Source organism: Miniopterus natalensis, chromosome 6 (genome assembly GCF_054644295.1).
Source record: "Miniopterus natalensis isolate mMinNat1 chromosome 6, mMinNat1.hap1, whole genome shotgun sequence".
Taxonomy (NCBI): domain Eukaryota; kingdom Metazoa; phylum Chordata; class Mammalia; order Chiroptera; family Miniopteridae; genus Miniopterus; species Miniopterus natalensis.
In genome coordinates, this window is record NC_142086.1 from 6,327,152 (window position 1) to 6,348,477 (window position 21,326).

General features: G+C 40.8%; 1 protein-coding gene across 1 annotated transcript in view; it reads right to left on the reverse strand.

Annotated features, from left to right (window-relative positions):
• Window positions 1-7,772, reverse strand: part of PLSCR4 (phospholipid scramblase 4) — a 36,260-nt gene extending 28,488 nt beyond the window's left edge. Inside the window, exon 1 of the mRNA XM_087818068.1 lies at window positions 7,665-7,772. The gene's annotated coding sequence lies outside the window, so the exon portion shown is untranslated. The remainder of the gene's footprint in view (window positions 1-7,664) is intronic.
• Window positions 7,773-21,326: the final 13,554 nt, after the last annotated feature.

Genomic DNA, 21,326 nt, shown 5'->3' on the forward strand with positions numbered 1-21,326 from the left:
AGTCACCCTAAATGAAAATGGTCTGAATTCACCAATAAAGAGGCACAGAGTAATAGAGTGGGTCAAAAAACAAAATCCAACCATATGCTGCCTTCAGGAGACACGTCTTAGCTGCAAAGGCAAAGAAAGGCTAAAAGTAAAAGGGTGGGAAATGATTCTCCAAAAACTAGCACCCATAGAAAAGCAGGTGTAGCCATACTTATATCTGACAAAACAGATTTCAAGATAACAAAGGTCATAAGAGACAAAAAGAGACAGTTTAGTCCTGGTTGGGCAGCTCAGTCGGTTGGCGTATCATCCCTTAACCAAAAGGTTGTCGTTTTGATTCCGTCAGGGCACAGGCCTAGGCTGTGGGCTCCATCCCTGGCCAGGAGCACAAACAGGAGGAAGTGACTGACGTTTCTACCCCACTGATATTTCTCTCTCTCTGTAATCCCCTTTCTCTCTCTCTCAAAATCAATAAAAATATATCCTAGGGTGAGGATTAAATTCAATCAATCAATAAAATGGAAATTTTATAATGATAAAGGGACCCGACATCAAGAAAACTTAACACCTCAATATATATGTACCCAATCCAGGAGCACCAAGATATATAAAGAAACTACAAACAGAAATTAAGGGAGAAACTGACAAAAACACAATCACAGTGGGTGACCTAAATACTCCATTGACAACTCTAAACAGTTCATAAAAACAGAAAATCGATAAAGAAATATTGGCTCTAAATGACACAGTAAACAAAATGGACATAATTGACATTTACAGAGCCTTTCATTCCAGAACATCAGATTATATTCTTCCCCAGGGCACATGGAACCTTCTCAAGGAAGGACCATATGTTGGGTCACAGAACTGGCATCAACAAACTCAAGAAGATTGGAATCATACTAAGCACATTCTCTGACAATGCTTTGAAATTAGAAACCAACTGCCAAAAGGAAGTAAAGAAACCCACAAATACATGGAGATTAAACAACATACTATTAAAAAATGGGTCCAAGAAGAAATAAAAAATCAAAAGGTATATAGCCCTGGCGGGCATGGCTCAGTGGTTAGAAAGTCAGCCTGCACCCTGGAGGGCTGCAAGTTCACTTTCCAGTCAAGGGCACATACCTGGGTTGCAGGTTCGATCCCCACCCCCAGTTGGGGTGTGTGTGGGAGTTAACCAGTCAATGTGTCTCTCTCACATCAATGCTTTGTCTCTCCCCTCTCTCTCCGTCTCCCCTCTCTTCCACTCTCACTCTAAAAAAAAGAAGAAAAAAAAAATCAACAGAAAAAATATCCTTACTCCTCAGGTAAGGATTTAAAAAGATGATTATATAGAGACAAATGAGAATGACAATATGATATATCAAAAATTTTGGGATGCAGTGAAAGCAGTATTAAGAGGGAAGTTTATATCGTTACAGGCCTATCTGAAGAAACAGGAAAAATCTCAAGTAAACAACCTAATTTTACATCTTAATAGAAAAAGAACAAAAGCAATCCAAAGTCAGCAGAAAAAAGGAAACAAAAATTAGAATAGATTTGAAATAGAGAAAAAGACTATACAAAAAATCAATACAACAAAGATCTGATTCTTTGAAAAGATTAATAATATCAACAAAATCAGAAATGAAAGAGAAGTTACCAGAGACATTACAGAAATACAAATGATTATGCTAGAATACTATGAATGACTATGCCACCGAATTCAATAACCTAGAAAAAATGGCTAAGTTCCGAGAAATATATAACCTTCCTAGACTAAATCATGAAGTATTGTAAAATCTAAATAGACTGATCAACAGTGAGGAAATTGAAACAACCATCAAACTTCCCAAAATATAAAAGTCCAGAACCAGATGTCTTCACCAGTGAATTCTACCAGACATTCAAAGGTTTGATACCTGTCCTTCTCAAACTCAGAAAATTAAAGAGGCAATACCTCCTAACACATTTTATGAGGGCAACATAACTCTGATACCAAAACCTGGCAAGGATAACAAAAAAAAGAAAACTACAGACCAATGTCTCTGATGAATACAGATGTAAAAATCCTAAACAAAACACTAGCAAATTGAATAAAACAACACATCATAAAAATAATACATCACGATCATGTGGGGTTTATTCCAGGGGCTCAAGGATGGTTCAACATATACAAATCGATCAGAAACAAAACGAATGAAAAAAATCATATGATCTTATCAACAGATGCACAAAAAGCATTTGACAAGAAACAATATCCATTTATGACTGTAACACTCAATAAAATAGGTATAAAGTACCTCAATAAAATAAAGGCCGTATATGACAAACCCTCAGCCAATATCATCCTCAATGGTGAAAAACTGAAAGCTTTTCCTCTAAAATCAGGACCAAAGGATGCCCACTCTCACCACTCTTACTCAATATAGTTCTGGAAGTCCGAGGCAGAGCAATCAGGCAAGAGAAAGAAATAAAAGGCATCCAAATCAGGAAGGAAGAAGTGTCACTTTTTGCAGAAGATATGATTCTGTATATGAAAAACCCTAAAGACTCCACCAAAAAAAACTATTACAAACAATAAGCAAATATAGTCAAGTTGCAGGATACAAAATCAATGTACAAAAAATCCACTTCTCTCTTGTACACTAACAAAGAAATATGAGGAAAAAAATTAAAAAATTCCTTTTGCAATTGCAACCAAAAGAATAAAATATCCTATACTTAGGAATAAACTTAACAAAGGATGTGAAGGACCTATCTACATAATGAAAGCTACAAAGCATTATTAAAAGAGGCTAAAAAAGACACAATGAAATGGAAAGACATTGTGTGTTCATACATTGGTAGAATAAACAGTGTTAATATGGCCATATTATCCAAAGCAATATATAGATTTAATGCAATCGATATAAAAATCCCAATGACATTTTTTAAAGATATAGAACAAAAAAAATCATCAGATTTTTATGGAACCAGAAAAGACCTCAAACAGCAAAAGCAATCCTGATAAAAAAGAACAAAGCCAGAGGTATCACACTACCTGACTTCAAATTATACTATAAACCTACGATAATCAAAACAGCATGGTACTGGCAGAAAAACAGACACAAAGACCAATGAACAGAATTGAGAGCCCAGAAATAAAACCACATGTGGTTGACAAAGGAGCCAAAAACACACAATGGAGAAAAGAAAGCCTCTTCAATAAATGGTGCTGGGAAAACTAGAAAGCCACATGCAAAAGAATGAAATTGGATTACAGTTTGTCCCCATTTACAAAAATTAATTCAAAATGGATCAAAGACCTAAATATAAGACCAGAAACAACAAAACACATAGAAGAAAATATAGGTACTAAACATATGGACCTTGGTCCTTAGAAAACATTTTATGAATTTGACCTTAGGGGCAAGGGAAATAAAGGCAAAAATAAATAAATAGAGCTGTATCAAACTATGAAGCTTTTGCACAGCAAAAGAAACCACCAGCACAACAAAAAGGCAACCAACCAAATGGGATATGATATTGGCAAACAACAGCTCTGACAAGGTGTTAATATTCAAAATATATAAAGAACTCATAAAACTCAACACCAAACAAACAATCCAATTAGAAAGTGGGCAGAGAACCTGAATAGACACACTTCTCCCAAGAAGACATACGAATGGTCAACAGATAAGTGAGAAGATGTTCAACTTCACTACTTATTAGGGAAATACAAATCAAAACTACAATGAGATACCACCTCACACCTGTTAAGAGTGGCTGTTATCAACAAGACAAGTAATAACAAGTGTTGGAGAGGTTGTGGAGAAAAGGAACCCTCCTTCACTGCTGGTGGGAATGTAGACTGGGGCAGCCACTGTGGAAAACAGTGTGGTAGTTCCTCAAAATATTAATAGAGCTACCATACGACCCAGCAATCCCTCTTTTGGGTATCTACCTGAAAAACCTGAAAACATTTATTCGCAAAGATATACGCACCCCTATGTTCACTGCAGCATTATTCACAGTGGCCAAGACATGGAGACAACCAAAGTGCCCTGCGATAGAGGGCTGGATAGAGAAGATGTGGGACATGTATGTACACAATGGAATACCACTCAGCCATGAGAAAGGATGGAATACTGTCATTCGAAACAACATGGATGGACCCTGAGATTATGCTGAGTGAAATAAGTCCATCAGAAAAAGCTAAGAACCATGTGATTTCATTCATATGTGGGATGTAAAACTGAAACTCAGAGACTCAGACAGAAGTATGGTAGATACGAGGAAAGGGGAGAGGGGAACAGTACAGGGTAAAGGGGGCCAAATATATGGTGATGGAAAATCTGACTTTGGTTGGTGGGCGCGCAATGCATATACGGATCATATATCACAGAGATATACACTTGAAACCCGTATGATCTTATTAAACGTCACCCCAATACATTTAATTTAAAAATGTCCTTTGCATCTTCATTTCTGAGAATTAACTGTCATTTGTTCGCTTTCGTTTGCTAGATTTTTAAAACTTTTCTTTTGTGTTGTCTATATGAATGGTGTAAGAACTTTATAAAGGATAGTCTCTCTCTCACCCTGAAGAATGAATACTTTTAAGGTGAATTTTAGTACAACGCTGCTAAAATATATATGGAATATGAGCAGTCCTGCATTTCCTGTTTGTAAAGAAGCTAACGGGCCCTGGTTGGGTAGCTCAGTTGGTTAGAGGGTCATCCTGATAGGCCAAGGTTGCGGGTTTGATTCCTGGTCAGGGCACATACAAGAATCAACCATATTGTGAAACCTCTCAGGCAAACCTTTTTAACTCTGTGCCTACAAGAAACATCATCGCAATCGGTATTAAGGAGGGAGAGAAAGAAGGGATTTTCAGAGGGGGAAGTGGGAAGAGGAGAGAGAAAAAAGAACACGGACGCTCTGAGAAGGAAACACGTGTCTCCTACAGCGAGCAACAGCTGGATTATTATTCAGAAAAGAATGATTTGGCGCAAATTGTAAATCACATTCTCGGGATCTTTATTATGCAGTGTTTCATTATTTTTCCCATTATAACATCATTTTCCTTATAAACATGCATATGTTGAACATGAATATATGTAATTCAGTCTTTATTTACAGAAGTGTTGCTACTGTACACACACACACACATTTCCCACGTTTCAGTTTATTTTAATTTTGTGTGTTTAACTTAAATACTTTGGACATATTTCCAAATCAGAATATTTAGAGCTTTCGAATGTTTTACAATATATTATCCCACCTTTGAATGTACTACAAATTATGTAACCACATCCCAATCAATAGTCATACAATTGCTTCCAAGTTTACCATCTTACCAATCAGCCTTTGACATAGATTTTTATTTGTACACTTAGCATGATAAATTCCAATAAGTGAATATTTGAAAAATTTGTTATCACCATATAAATGTTTTACCAACACATTCCACTGAGAGTCTGTAAGAGTGTATTTCTCTCATCACATTATCAAAAATACTGAGTGTTATCTGACTTCCTTTTTTTTTTTTTAATATATCTTTATTGATTTCAGAGAGAGGAAAGGAGAGGGAAAGATAGAAACATCAATGATGAGACAAAGTCACTGATCGGCTGCCTCCTGCAGGCCCCGGACTGGGAATCGAGCCTACAACCCAGGCATGTGCCCTGACAGGAATCAAACCCTGATCGCCTGGATCCTAGGTCAACGCTCAACCGCTGAGCCACGCCTGGCCAGGTCTGGCTTTCCAAATCAGTAAAACAGGCAAAAACTGTCTTACTTTAATTAATTGTATTTTTCTAACATTTAGCGTGGCTGGGAGTTTTCATACTGCTCATTTGCATTGAGTTGATTCTTTTAATCTTCAAATTGGATTAATTTTAAAAGTCAGTGTTATAGGTATATTCGTAAAATTAGCTTTTTCTATTTTATATCTTTTTTTTTTTAATTTGCTTGCAAATGTTAGTAACAATCATGTTCCTAAGAGGGCTTTAGGTTTTGGTATCAACCTCATAAATGCTTTCCCCACAAGCCATGCTCACAAATATTCATTCAGGTTTTCTTCTTCTATTTTTTGGTTTAATTAACTTAGATTTATATTTGTAAGTCACCTGCCCTGGGTGGTGTTGCTCAGTAGTTAGGCTGATGTGCCTCTCTCACATTGATGTTTCTCTCCCCACCCCCACTCTCTCCCTTCCCCCCTCTGAAAAGCAATGCAAAAAGTATCCTCAGGTGAAAATTAACAAACAAACAAAAAAACAAAGAAATTTAAGTCATCTAGATGACATTTGTGTTAAGAGTGAGGGAAAGTTCCAATTTTTAGTTTTCCCAGCTACCTGATTGTCCAACAAGATCAATTAAATGTTATTTCACTTCTACTCCAGATTTAAAATATATACTTATGAAACATCAGCTTTACTTTTATTCTTAAATCTGTCTCTTCAGTTTCATTGATTTATCCATAAGTCTACTCCCTCTTCCATTGCTTTTTAATCACTACAGCTTCACAATACCTTTTATTATGTAGTAAAGTCTCTACATATATGTACATTTTTCTTTTAATCGAAATCTTCCTGACAAGTATTTGTTTTTCCACATGAGCTAAATAGTTGCTTTAAAACAAACAAAAATTTCGGTTAGGAATTTAATTTATACACCTTTAGAGAAATACTACTTTTATGTATAAAGATGTATTTTACTATATTAGTACCTATATACTTCATCTGTACACTTAATGTACATCTAGATTTTTGTATCTTTAAATAGGTTTTTTAATATTGTGTTAGTTCATGCCAAATTGGATGGTTTATTTGCTCTATTGTATTTTCCCGTTTATAAACATCACACCTACTGAAAGCTTTAAGTTACAGTGAGATGCAACTGGACACCGGTTACCAAATTCTTTGATTTTTTGAGATTTTCAGTTGTTTCCTGTAGACATTCAAGGAATACAACCACATTACGTGTAAAAATAATCGTCCTCTTTGCTAATCAGAATGTTAATATGCTCTTCTGCCCAATGTCACTGGCCTGAAAAATTCACAGCACTGTCCTGTGAGCTGTGGCCCTCCCACGCGTCACGGCGGGGAGGCGCGGCCCAGGGCCACCGGGGAGGGGTCCCCCGGGCGCTCCCCCGTCCCGGCGCCCAGCTGTCTTCAGTCCACCCTCCGGGTGGGTGGGAATCGCCCTTGCTGCACTATGTAGTGTTAGTGGCTACGCTTCGAATGTCCAATGATTAAAAATTCGACTAAGCTGTACATCCTAAGAGGAGATAAACAAAACCAGAAAATAAATGAAAGGAAAATCTAAGTCTTGACATGTGTATTTTTATTTTATAGAAACAAAGACTGTACAGCGGAAGGAGTCAATCGCCCCGTCTGCCCGCACTGCTGACCTGAGACGGGGGTCTCTGCCGCCAGCCCGACCCTCCGCAGCCCGCCGCGCGGGTGGCCCGGCGGCCCCGCGCAGCGCGCCCTCCTCCCGGGGGACGCCGGGCGCGCAGCCAGCTCCCCGGAGCGCGTTCCCCCCGGGCCCGCCGGGCTTCCCGGCAGACAGCCTGGGTCCCGGGGCCCCGACCCCCCCCGCCCCGGCTGGACTCGGCTCGCGGCGGGCGCCCCGGAACTTCGCCGCCACCTGAGGATGCGGGAGCGCGCCCGCCCCGGGCTCGGGTCGCCACCCCGGGCCCCACTCACCGCTCCGCACCGCGCCGCAGGCCGGGTCCCCCCTTCCCCGCGGAGGAAAGAGCCAGGAGGGGCCGCGCCGCAGGCCGGGTCCCACCTTCTCCGCGGAGGAAAGAGCCAGGAGGGGCCGCGCCGCAGGCCGGGGTCCCACCTTCTCCGCCCGGGAAGAGCCAGGAGGGGCCGCGCCGCAGGCCGGGTCCCACCTTCCCCGCGGAGGAAAGAGCCAGGAGGGGCCGCGCCGCAGGCCGGGTCCCACCTTCCCCGCGGAGGAAAGAGCCAGGAGGGGCCGCGCCGCAGGCCGGGGTCCCACCTTCTCCGCCCGCGAAGAGCCAGGAGGGGCGGGGAAAGCGAGAGGAAGGGGAGGTGTTTCCAACAAAAACAACCTGGAGCGCGCAGGGGAGGGGGCGCGGGGCGCGGAGGCGGCGCCTGCTCCAGCGCGGGACACACCCGCGAACCACACACCCCGGCTGGCCCGCAACCCCTCTGCTCTGCGCCCGGCTCGGACCCCGGCCCGCAGGGGGCGGGGGGGTGACTGGGGCGGCGGCCGAGCACGAGGCCAGGGGCTGGGGAAGGGAAGACAAACGCCAGTCGCTCCCTGGGACGCGCGGCCGTGGGCAGCGGCGAGCGAGGCCGGGCGGCTCCGGCCCCGGGGGACGGGCGCGGGGGGGAAGCGGGGAGGCCGCCCCGCCCCCTCCCTCCCGGCTCCACCCTCCCCGCGGCGGGAGCGGGCCTGGGCCCCGCGGAGCTGGGCTGGAGGTGCGGGCGCGGGGCCGGGATCCCCCCCTTTCCCGCGGGGCTGAGGGCGGCCCGGGAGGGGCTGGGCGGCTGCGCCCCGACGCCCGGGGGGAACGCCCTTCGCAGTCGCCCCCTGAGGCCCCAGCCTCTCCCAAACCGGGGGTCAGGTCCGCGGGGGTCCTGGCGGGGCGGGACCTGGGGGGGGGGGCCGATGTCCGAGCCTCAGAAACAATCCCAAGCGGACGGAAGGAAACGAGATGAAGCTCCGAGGAGCTCGGCGGGCCCCGGGGAGGTTGGGCCGCGGGGCAGAGGGCGCGGGGCTCGGGACGGTCCGCTGTCCTCCGCGTGCGTGCCGGTGCGGGGCCCGCCTGCGAGGAGGGTTATAAGCTCATATGGAATTTCTCAGTGATAACTGCACAGGGCAGTACCCAAGTGTTTTATTGAAAGCATAAAACAAGTGTTTTATTGAAAGCATAAAACAAGTGTTTTATTGAAAGCATAAAACAAGTTGGTGTCAAAGCTACCGCAAAATACCACTTATTAGCTTTGTTTTAATTTCGTAAGAGTGATCAAGAATTTGAGCGCGTGAATCCAAACATCTACAATGTCCACATGAAAGATAAAAAATTCAAGAGCAAACTATGTTTTGTGAAACATATTGCTGTGAGAGAGAAATAATTGAAAGTATGTCATATGCCCCAAATCGTAAGTTTTGAGAGGGAGTAGAATGATTGAAACCCACGTGTCTTTTTGAAATTCCTGATCTGATATCACTTCAACTTTAATACTTAAGGGGAAGACAAATTCACTACTTTTGTACCACTTCTATTTTTCATTGTTTTCTTGCTCCTTAGTTATATCTCTTTGCATTTCTTTTTACTGTTTTTTCTTACATTACCACCGTCAGCTTAGATTTAATATTGTATATCTTTATATAAAATTATACATTTGCAACAGCAAATTTCAGTTCCTCACTCATATGTACCTTTGCCATTGCTACTGTTTTTTACATGCATACAAATTATAAACTACGTGATAAAATGTCATTTTGCTAAAGCAGTCAGCTATCTTTTACTGATATGAAGAGAAGAAAAATAGAGCTTTTATGTTTACCCACGTGTATACAATTATATGCGCTCTTTTTTTTTTTTGTAGATAAAGTTTTATCTCTTGCTGCATCCCTTCAGGTTTGGAGAATTTCCTTTAGTATTTTTTGTACTGGATTTCAGCTGAAAAAAATTCTCTCAGCTTTACATATATATGTGTGTATATATATATACACACACACACACACACATATATATATATATACATATATCTGAAAATAATTTTTATTTTGTATGAATTTTTTAAATGGTGTCTTTACTAGGTATAGAATTTTGAGTGGACAGGTTTTTATTTTTTTTTTACCGTAAGTGCTGAGTTCCATTTTTATTATGGGATTCATAGTATTGGTTTTAAGATTAACTTTTTTATTTTTGCTTTTGTGTATTTCATCTAGGCATGTTTTTTCCTGTTTTTTGTTTGTTTTGTTTTCTTTTATTCTATATTTGGAGTTCTCTGAGCATTATAGATGTGTAACTTAGTATTTTTTCACTAAATTTGGGAAACTTTCAACTATTATTTCTTTAAGTTACCTTCCTAATCCATTCTCTCTATCTTTTCCTTCTGTGAATTCAACTAAATATATGTTAAACCACATAATGTTCCCTCAAAAGTCATCAAGACTTTGTTTACTTTTTCCCATTTTTTTTATCTTAAAATTGAATAATTTTTATGGGTCTTTCTTCAAAATTTACTGGCCTTACTTCAATCTTCTATTAAGCCATTATAGATCTTACTTTTCAGCTCTAGTATTTCTACTTGTTTCTTTTCACAGCTTCCATGCCTCTGCTCAGATTCAGCATGTTCATTCATTATAACCATAATTTTCTTTAAATTCTTGAACATAAATTTTAATACCTATTCTACTCTATTCCAGTGTTTGTTTCACCTTGGAATCTGTTTCTACAGACTGAGGTTTTGTTTGTTTTTTTGGTTTCTTAGAATCTATATTGATTCTTTAAAAAAAAAATTATCTTTATTGTTGAAAGTATTATAGATGTCCCCATTTCCCCCCTAATGATCCCCTCCACACCACATCCCACACACACACCCCAGGCCTTCACCACACTATTGTCTGTGTCCAGGGGTTATGCATATATGCATATAAATTCTTTGATTAATCTCTTCCCACTCCCACCTTCCCTCTGAGATTTGGCAGTCTGTTCTATGTTTCTATGTCTCTGGCTCCATTTTGTTTATCAGTTTATTTTGTTCATTAGATTCCACATACGAACAAGATCATGTAAAAGTGAATCGGGAAGAATCAGAAAATCTGAATAGGCAAATAACTGATGAAATTGAAGCAGCAATAAAAAAACTCCCAGCAAACAAAAACCCTGGTCCAGACACTTCACAGGGGAGCTTTCTAATTCTTTAAATTGTAGGGTTATATAGTTTATTAAAAAAATTTCTTGCTTTTTGAGATAGGTGTGTAGTGCTATAAACTTTCCTCTCAGGACTGCTTTCACTGTGTCCCATAGATTTGGGGTGGTTGTGTGTTCATTTTCATTTGTTTCCAGGATGTTTTAGATTTCTTTTTTGATCTCATTGGTAACCCATTCATTGTTTAATGACATGCTATTTAGCCTCCATGTATTTTTATTATAGTTGATTTCTAATTTCATGCCATTGTGATACAAGGAGATGCTTGATATGATTTCAATTTTCTTGAGCTTGTAGAGACTTGTTTTGTCTCCTAACATGTGGTCTATCTTTGAGAATGTCCCATGTGCACTTGAGAGGAATGTATATTCTGCAGTTTGGGGGTGAAAGATGCTGTAAATATCAATTAAATCCATTATATCTAGTGTGTCATTTAGAGTCACTATTTTCTTGTTGATTTTTTTGTTTGAAAGATCTATCCAGTAAAGTCATTGGGGTGTTAAATTACCCTGCTATGACTGTATTGCTGTCAATCTCTCCCTTAAAGTCCTCCAGAAATTTTTTTTTGTATATATATTTAGGTGCTCCTATATTGTGTGCATATATGTTTTCCAGGGTTATATTATCTTGTTGGATTGATCCCTTTAGGATTATGTAGTGACCTTTCTTGTCTCTTGTATGGCCTTCATTTTGAAATCTATTTTGTCAGATATGAGTATTGCTACCCTAGCTTTTTATTTGTTTATTTGTTTGTTTGTTTAAATTTGCATGGAGATTTTTTCCCCACCTCTTCACTCTCATTCTGTGTGACTCTCTTGTTCTGAGTTGGGTCTCTTGTAGACAGCATATATTTGGGCCGTGTTTTCTAATCCACACAGCTACCCTATGCCTTTTCATTGGAGTATTTAATCCATTTACATTTAAGGTTATTATTGATAAGTACTTATCTACTGCCATTTTAATTCTTTTTACCTATGTTTCTCTATATATACACTTCTTACTAAAGCAGTTCCTTTAACATTTCCTGCAGTGCTGGTTTGGTGTTGATAAACTCCTTTAGCCTTTTTTGAGGGTCTGCGAAGCTCTTCATTTCACCATCTATTTTGAATGATAGCCTTGCTGGATAGAGTATTCTTGGTTTCAGATCCATACTTTTCATTACCTTGAATACTTCATGCCATTCCCTTCTGGCCTTTGGAGTTTCTGATGAGAAGTCAGCTGATAGCCTTATGGGAGCTCCTTTGTAGGGAACAGCTTGCTTTTCTCTTGCTGCCATTATGATTCTCTTTTTGTCTTTAATTTTTCGCATTTTGATTATGATGTGTCTGGGTGTGGGCCTCTTTGGATTCTTATTGTTTGGGACTCTCTGTGCTTCCTGAACTTGTGTGACTTTTTCCGTCACCAGGTTTGGGAAGTTTTCTGCCATTAGTTCTTCAAACACATTCTCTAACCCTTGCTTACTTTCTTCACCTTCTGGCATTCCTATAATATGAATATTGTTAAATTTTATGTTGTCCCACACCACAGCTCCCTTAAACTGTTCTCCTGTTTTTTCATTGTTTTTTTTACCATTTGGTTTTCTGATTGAGTGATTTTTTTCTACCCTGTCTTCTAATTCACTGATTGAATCCTCAGGTTCCTGTAATCTGCTGTTTAAAGTATTCTTTATTTCTGCTATGTCATTCTTAATTTCTTTCATAGTTTCCATATCTTTTCTCAAGCTGTTGAGCATCCTTACAATCATTATTCTGAACTCTATATCTGATAGATTTCTTATCTCCGTTTCATTTATCTCTTCTTCTGGAGAATTCTTTTTCTTTCACTTGGGGCTTTTTCCTCTTTTTGTCTCCCCATTTTGGCTGTCCATTTGTGTTTGTTTCTACATATTAGTTAGATCTTCTAGGACTCCCAGTCTTTTTGGATATCCGTTGAGGGAGATCAATGTCAGACACTGTTTGTAAGTGGCCTTGAGTATCACAGCTTCTGGTTCCCTCTGCTGGGGCTAGGTGCATTTGGAAAGGACTTAGCTGTGCACCAAGGTCTTCTTTTCCTTGCCCCAGATCTAGAAACAACTTAGGCAAAGTTTCAAAGCATCTGGAAATCCACCTTTGCCTGCAGGCTGATTATTAGTCTCTTAATGAGCCTCAGGCTATTGACCACAGCAAGGCATTAACACCACAGGGTTGGAAAAGAGGTTTTCCAACAAGGTGGGATAATTGCTTCCCCCCAGGTAAAAGCTGCCTAGATAGCATAGGTCTGCCTGACAAAGATGTCCTCTGCCATATGGGGGAATGGCTCAGCCCTGGAATCTAAGCTCTATCCCCAGAGCCAGCAACCCTAGATTCTCCTCACACTGCTCTAATCCACTCTGCCCTCTCTCACTGGAGCCAAGTTGAGTAGCTGTACACAAAACTTTGTGCCTTGGCCCTTTAAGAGGGTGCCTGCATTCCCAGCCATCTCTCCCTGGCAGATAGAAACCTGGCTGCTTTTCACAGCCAGATGTTATGTGGGCGCTTTTCTCAATTCTGTTGCTCTGGGCTGGGGAGCTCAACTTGGGGTTTAGACTCCAGACTTCTCAGTGGGACACCCCCCCCCCCCAGCTGAGATATCCCTCAGGACCTTCAGCTGCTGCCTGTGGGATCCCAGCCAGCCCTGTCTCACCTCTACACTTCCTACCAGTCTCTATGTGGTCTCCACTTTACTTCCTTGGTTATGAGAATGTGCTCCAGCTAGTCTTCAGCTAAATATTCAGGATGGTTTTTCTGTATTTTAGTTGTAATTCCAGTTTGATCCTGGAGAGTATCAATGTATCTCCACTTAATCTGCTGCGGTCTTGGAATCTCCCTATGTTGATTTTTTATTGCATACAGGAAGTTAGATAATATATTGTAGAGATTCTGATTCTGTCTTCATTGTTTGAAAATGGTTAATTATTCTCTGGCAAACAGTTGAAGACTGATTGTATTTAACTTCTGGAGCCTTTGATTTATACTCTTTTAAGGCTGGTCTATCAAATGCCTTAAAGTTTTACCAAGTCCCTCTAATACTCAAATTCCAAACTCTACTTTTTTGCAGTGCACAGTAACTGAAATCTCTTTCCACTACTTTCAACAGCTACTTCCTGCTGGCATTACTGGAGTCACCCCCACACATGTACAGTTCAACCATCAATTATGGATTTGAGGGCTGTTTATAGGTAGATATCAATATTCTTCCCTCTGTGTCATTCTACTTTCTGAGATTGCCCTCAATGTACAGCCACTTTGGTGGCGTGAAAACTCTTCACTGTCATCATGCGTCAACAAGATGGAAGCACTTTGCCTGAAATCTACCGCCCTGTCCCTGAAGCCCAGAGAATGCCAGCAGGGGAAAGAAAAAGCTGTATAAACAGGGATTTTAGTTAGTTATTATAATTCATTTCTTTAACTGGTCAATTCTCCTACAGTTTCTGTCTGCTTTTGACTGTTCTCCAATGTCTTCAAATAGTTCTTTTCATATATATATATTTTTTAAGGTTTATTATTGTTATCTATGGGAGAGTTATTCCAATACAAGCTAAACAGTCTTTATTGGAACTCTTAATTCTCACAAACTCATAACATTTTAAAGCATTCATTGCTAGAGAGGCCAAACTGTTAGAAAGCTCTTTTTATTAAGCAAAACCTACATCCACAAGACATCCTTTGTTGTTTCTTGATTTTATTCTTTGTTCCAAAAAGAATATATTTTACTTTAATTCAGTTACCCTTAAAGTTTTTGTAAGTAGCTGTACACTTTTCCTTAAATATTTTCTTACTGAGATGAAACACCCTTCTTTCCTTTTTGGTATTTCTATTTGTCATGATTACAGATTCCTTACATTGAGATTACCTTACAGTTATTAATTGCCTTTTAATATTTGGTCTGATACATGCATAATATAATAAAACATCAATATTGTCAGGAACCAGCCTAAAAGATGAACAAACCTGAGTTCGAGCGGTGGGAATGAAAGAGACAAAGTTATACCATCAGGAGGACTGCCTTCCAACGAAGTGCAGCACCAAATGGCTTCAATGCCTTTATTATATAGTGAGTAACAAACAACTGGTAATGAGATGAGGGTAATACAAAGTAGTTCTTTCAAGGCTGCACAAACACCCTTTCAGAGTAAACATCCTGCCTCCGGCATGAGCCCAGACCTTGGTAATTATCTTAATTTCTGCTTCTCACAGGAACTTGTGGGGAGGGTCGAGTCCCTGACTCCAGACCCTCAGGTGGAGTGGACCATGTCCAGACACGTCACCGGTTCCCAACAAATATGACTATTAATGAGGCTTAATTGCATTAGCTTTAATGGCATATTGATTAGTTTATTGATTTTCTTTTTTTAGAGGGAAAGAAGAAGCGAGAGAGGAGAGAGAGAGAGGAACATCAATTTGTTGTTCCACTTATTTACGCACTCATTAGTTGTTTCTTGTATGTGCCCTGATTGGTGCTCAAACCCACAACCTTGGCATATTGGGACAACTGAGCCACCTGGCCACAGCTGGCATATTAATTACTTACAGTATATTTTGGTAATTAAACCTCAACTTTAGTTACCCTGAAGTCCGTCTTTTCAGTTTATACTAGGTAAATTATTATAATATTAGTATTTGGTAGATGACCTTTTATTTCCTGACCTTAGTTCTTTAGTCTAGTAAGGTCTGTATGTAAGAGATAAGGGAAATGGAACCCAAGGAACTGTAGCAAACACAAGTAGGAAATGAGAGCAGGCTGAAGTTGGGTGTGGTGGAAGATCAGCATGGTGGACAGAGCCTCTTTCCAGGAACTTAAGCTTTCAATGCCAATCCTCTTTTCTGCCCTCAACATTTTTGGAGTTAAAGTACTCCAGGGCTTCCACTATGCTCATACATTTTAAGACAATAAACTTCTCTCCCGACTAATCAGTGTGGGGGAGAGACAGTGGGAAATATCTGCATGTGTGTGAAGCATTAGATAAGAACAGGATACCAGCAATAAGCTTCAGAGTGAAGTCTCCTGTCAGATTCCTCCTTAGGGATGGATTTAACAGAAATGTTTTTATGTTTCAAACTAACTTCTCTGGCACGTGATCAAGGAATAGTCAGTAAAAACAGGAAGTCTTGCCGTGAAATTATTGCTTTTCACGGCACCTATCGTGGAAGTTTTTTGTTCTCTTTAGAACCTTCCTTACCTGCTTACTTAGGGCTATTTTTTAGGGAGGTCTCACCCAGAAACTCATTCAATGGCAATTTAAGAACACAATCTGATTACCATGTTTACCTCAAATCAGCTCTTTAAAGCCATAGATACAGTATCTATATGGGTAACTGATTTTTTATTTTAGAAACAGAAACTCACATTTTGCCTATGTAATTTTATTTTCTTTATTAAAGTGTCTCAGCCTTATGACTAGAGTCAGATGTAGCCTATTGAGGATAATTGGAGTTTGTATTCTGTTAACCTATCTTGTTAGCTTTTTTCTTAGATTTTGTCATACAAAATTTGACAAGTCTGCTTTTTTATGATATATTCATGTCATTGAGACAAGTATTGGGACAAATAAAGAATCCAGTAGGTCATTGCTAGAAACTAATCTCTGGGATGACAGAAATTCAATAATCAATACTTTCTCTCATTGTTCAGCCAACTAAAAATCCACTTAGATTATCCTGTTTTGTAATCTATTTTTTCTTCCTTGCCCATATAAATGAAAATTTCTGCTAAGTGTATATAAAAAAAACGATGTTCATCAAGTGTTCTCATGATTTTTCTACAATAACAATCAGGAAAGGGAAATGTGTCCATTTTATGAGATTTGACATTTGAGAACACCAGATGGTTAATGTTCACCACTCATTTGCTAAATGCTCTCATACTATTATTTTTTAAAATTATACTATACTATAAATTATACTATAAATTTGCCTGAAATTGATGATGCCATGTATTGGATATTGAATCATTTGTTCCCAAAAGATCACTTGAAACCTGTGCATGTGGCCTTGTTTGTAAATAGAGCCTGTGTCATCAAGTTCAGATGGGACCGTACTGCATTCGGCCTCACCCAGGGACCGGTGTCCTTATAGGAGAGAAACCTGGACACGGACAGATACACAAGAGAATCATGACGGTGGAGGCAGAGATTGGAGTGAGGCGCCTACCAGTTAGGGAACGCCGAGCATTAGCAGCAGCCGCCACGAGCTAGGAGAGAGGCCTGGGAGTGATTATTCCTTTGGGTCCCCAAGAATGAGTCGACCCTGCTCACATCTTTTTTTCTTTATATTCCAGAACTGTGACAGAATAGAATTCTGTTGTCTAAAGTGATCTGGTTTGTGATAATTTGTTAAGAAAATGAATACAAAATGATACAAATGTTGATACACCTGAAGTTGTGCCAGAGGCTTCTTACATTAGCCTCATTTTGGGGGCACTTTTTTCTTTTTGTTGTTCTGATTGTGTGGTTTTTGCTTCCTTATTTTCCAAATCTCTGACTTGATTCTTGGCTTCTTTTACTCTTCTGTTAATTCCCTGTAATTTATTCTTTATTTCAGTTAGTGTAGCTTTCATTTCTGACTGGTTCTTTATGGTTTCCATGTCCTTTCTTGTGCTTTTGAAGTTCTCACTAAGATTCTTGAGCATCCTTATGACCATTATTTTGAACCCTTTATCTGGTAATTTGCTTGCCTCCATTTCATTTATCTCTTTTTCTGGAGATTTCTTCTATTCCTTCATTTGGGACCTGTTTCTTTGTCTCCTCATTTTGGCTGTTTCCCTGTGTTCGTTTCTATGTATTAGGTAGAACTGATACATCTCCAGGACTTGGTAGAGTGGCCTTATTAGTAGGTGCCCTGTAGAGCCCAGTGGCACAGACTCACCAATCACCTGAGCAGGGTACTCTAGGTGCGCCCCCTGTGTGGTCTCTGTGCACCCTCCTGCCATAGTTGAGCCTTTATAGCTGTTGGCACATTACAGGGAGGAATTGACCTCCAGGCAGCTCGGCTGCAACTACAACGGAGGAGCTGCTGTGCAGCCGCTCACCCCATAGAGGAAGACACTTCAGTGGGCTGGTGCCTGCCAAGTCTGCCCCTTGAGTGTGTCGCTCATGGCGGTGGTTGGGTTGTAATCTGAAGCTGTCCACTGGATGCACTGGCTCTGGAGCCTCCTGAGAGTCTGTGCCCCTCCTGGGGCCACCCAACGTGAGCTAGAGAGAGATCTGTACGTAGGTGGCTGCTGCTTGTGGTGGGCTTGACGTTCCTGGGAGAGCCAAGCTTTGAGCCCAGGCCGGCTGCCTCTAGTGCAAGGCCTGGTACCGCTTAGCAAGAGGTCAGATGCTGCTTGTTTGAGAGCTTTTATTAAAGTCTGAAGCATAAGCCAAGAGAGGCCATTTCTATGGAAAAGCCACTGGAAATGGCTTGGGTGGGGCTGAAAGTTGGGTGGGGTGGGGTTTCATGGAATCACGAGAGCAGGGTGTACGCTGTTAGGCAGACTGCTGGAGGCTCAGATATGGCTCCTGGCTGCCAGGGGAGGGCTCAGCAAAGGGACAGTGGCCTCTGCCAGCACTTCTGTTGGAGAAAGCCGCCTTTCCAGCCCTCATCCTGATGCCTGACACTTCAGTTCCTCCCCGCGTGTCTCTGGTTCCTTTTAAGCTGCTGCCCCAGTGCTGGAGCTCACAGGGCGTGAGTCTGAGTAAGTCCATGTGCAGGCCCTTTAAGAGGAACTGCCTGGGACTCCAGCAGCCCTCAGTCTCACTCAGCCACAATTTCCGCTGGTTTTTACAGACAGAAGTTATGGGGTCTTCTCTTCCCGGCCCTGCATCCTTGGGCTGGGGCTTCTCAGGGTGTAGCCAAGATATCCATCTGGATTTTTAACCACCATATGTGGGTGTGGGGCCAGCCTCTTCTGAGTCTCCATAGCTCCTACCATTCTCAGTGTGACTTCTTTATATCCTCAGTCGTAAGACTTCTTCTAAGCTGGGTTTCAGGTGGCTCTGAATGATGGTTGTTCTGTAGTTCAGCTGTAATTCTGATGTTGCTGTGGGAGGTTCTGAGTGTCGTGTTTACCTACGTCACTGTCTTGACAGGAAGCCCCACCTTTCCCTAGTTTTCTGAATCTTCACACGTTCCATGATGTTGAAAATATGATTGGCAGTGATTTTGAAAATACATTTTCATGTTATTTTGTGCCCATGGGTGTAGTTTATATTTTAAGAGCTTGAACTCGTGTACACATTACTATCTGGATCAGATCATCTTTGAAACATGACTTGGGAAGCGAGTTGCATCTCTCAGAATGTGGCAGGAAAGAACGTGAAAGGGCAAGCGGAGTGTTTGGGGAACACATGGAACCCCAATGAAAATGATTTTAATACCACCTCAAGCAGGAGCAGATGGAAATGACTGATTCAAAAGAAAGAGAGGCCTTCGATATTTCTGAGGTAAAATTGTACCAAAAAAATGGGGTGATTTATTTTGTTGAAAAGCAATACTCCCATATACACGGATAAATATGGACACAGATATATAACATGCGCATATGTGTGAGTATATTGCATAGGCTTCCATATGATTATGTGAGCACGGGACAGATTGTACTCGCCAATCAGTTACACACACAGGATGCCTGAGACCTGGCAGCCGTACAATGGTGGAAGGAGGGGAGACCTGTGGCTTCCAGAGAGTAAAGTAATCGGGCTCAGAAGGTGATAGGACTGAGACCTGAATCACTGCTGGTCTTGAATCTAAAGACTATTGTCATCAACTTTGTTCTAAATGTCATGATAATTCAGTGTGAAAGGGACAGTGTTCTGCTCCTTCAATTTAATTATGTTTTCTTCTTCTTCTTTCTCAGAACACACTAACTTTTCTGTTCGCTCACAGGTACATTTAAATCATTCTTCATTATCAAACGGCTTTCTAAAATCTTTGGTTCCTGTGAGACTGATTAATACGTATGTGCTGGTCTATGAAAATGCATAAAAATATTTTTGAGTCAGTCTGTGCTTTCTTTGCAGTTGGCTAGGCCATGTGACCAGCACACATTTATGCATTTTTGCAAAATCCCCAAGTTTAATGCAGTTCAATCAAAATTTTAGAAACTAGGAAATTTCAGAGGTCAGCAAAGAGGAGAAAAGGAAACATTTCTGGACATCAGACAAGAAATTTATATGTTGAGAGATGACCATTTCAAATTTGATTTTTATGCATGGCAGTCCCAAATTCCCCAAACCACACAATTGTTATGACATCAAGGTGGTCAATTCAGTGGTATAATTGTTTATGTTGTGATTGGACACCTAAGAGTTGGCCATTGTCCTTAAATGTGAATAAACAGTTAACTCGTTAACAGAGCCTCTTTTCATACGCAGAGTGAATTATTAGCTGATTTAAAGATTATGGGCTGAATCAGAGCTACTGATATTTTATGAATATATTCAGGAATGTGAATTTGTGAGGTAAGTTGCAGAGCTTTTTTTTTAGAGCAGTTCTCTCAACAAAGCTGAGAGAAGGTACAGAGATTTCCCCTGTACCCCTCCCGACGCATGCACAGCCTCCCCACCATCCACATCACTCACCAGAACGGAACATTTTCATCAAAGAGGAGCAACCTAGACTGACACATCGTAATCACCCAGAGTCCACAGATTAGGGCTCACTCTTGATGGTGTACATTCTGTGGGTTTGGACAAATGTATAATGACATAGATCCACCATTATAATATCATACTGAGTAGTTTCACTGACCTAAAAATCCTCCGCGCTCTGCCTGTTCATCCCTTGCCCACAACTGCAACCCTCATCTTTTTTCACACTCTCCACTGTTTTGCCCTTTCCAGAATGTTGGTCTATGAAAATGAATAAAAATATTTTTTAGTCAGTCTGTGCTTTCTTTGCAGTTGGCTAGGCCATGTGACCAGCACACATTTATGCATTTTTGCAAAATCCCCAAATTTAATGCAGTTCAATCAAAATTTTAGAAACTAGGAAATTTTAGAGGTCAGCAAAGAGGAGAAAAGGAAACGTTTCATATGTAGTTGAAATCATGCAGTGTGTAGCCTTTTCAGAACAGCTTCTTTCACTTGCTCATATGCATTTAAGGTTCTTCCCTGTGTTTTTATGGCCTGATATCCCATTTCTTTTTATCACTGAATAATTCCTTGTCTGAATGTAGAAGTTTATTTATCCATTCCCCTACTAAAGGACTTCTTGGTTACTTCCAAGTTTGGATAATTTTGAATAAAGCCATTATAAACACTGAGGAGCAGGTTTTAGTAAGGACATAATTTTTCAGCTCCTTTGGGTGAAAACCAAGGAGTGTGATTCCTGGACTGTATGGTAAAAATATGTTTAGTTTTACAAGCAACCACTAAATTGTTTTTCCAAACTCACATTCCCACTGGAATTGTATGAGTGTTCCCGTTGCCCTTCACCCTCACCAGCATTTGGTGGT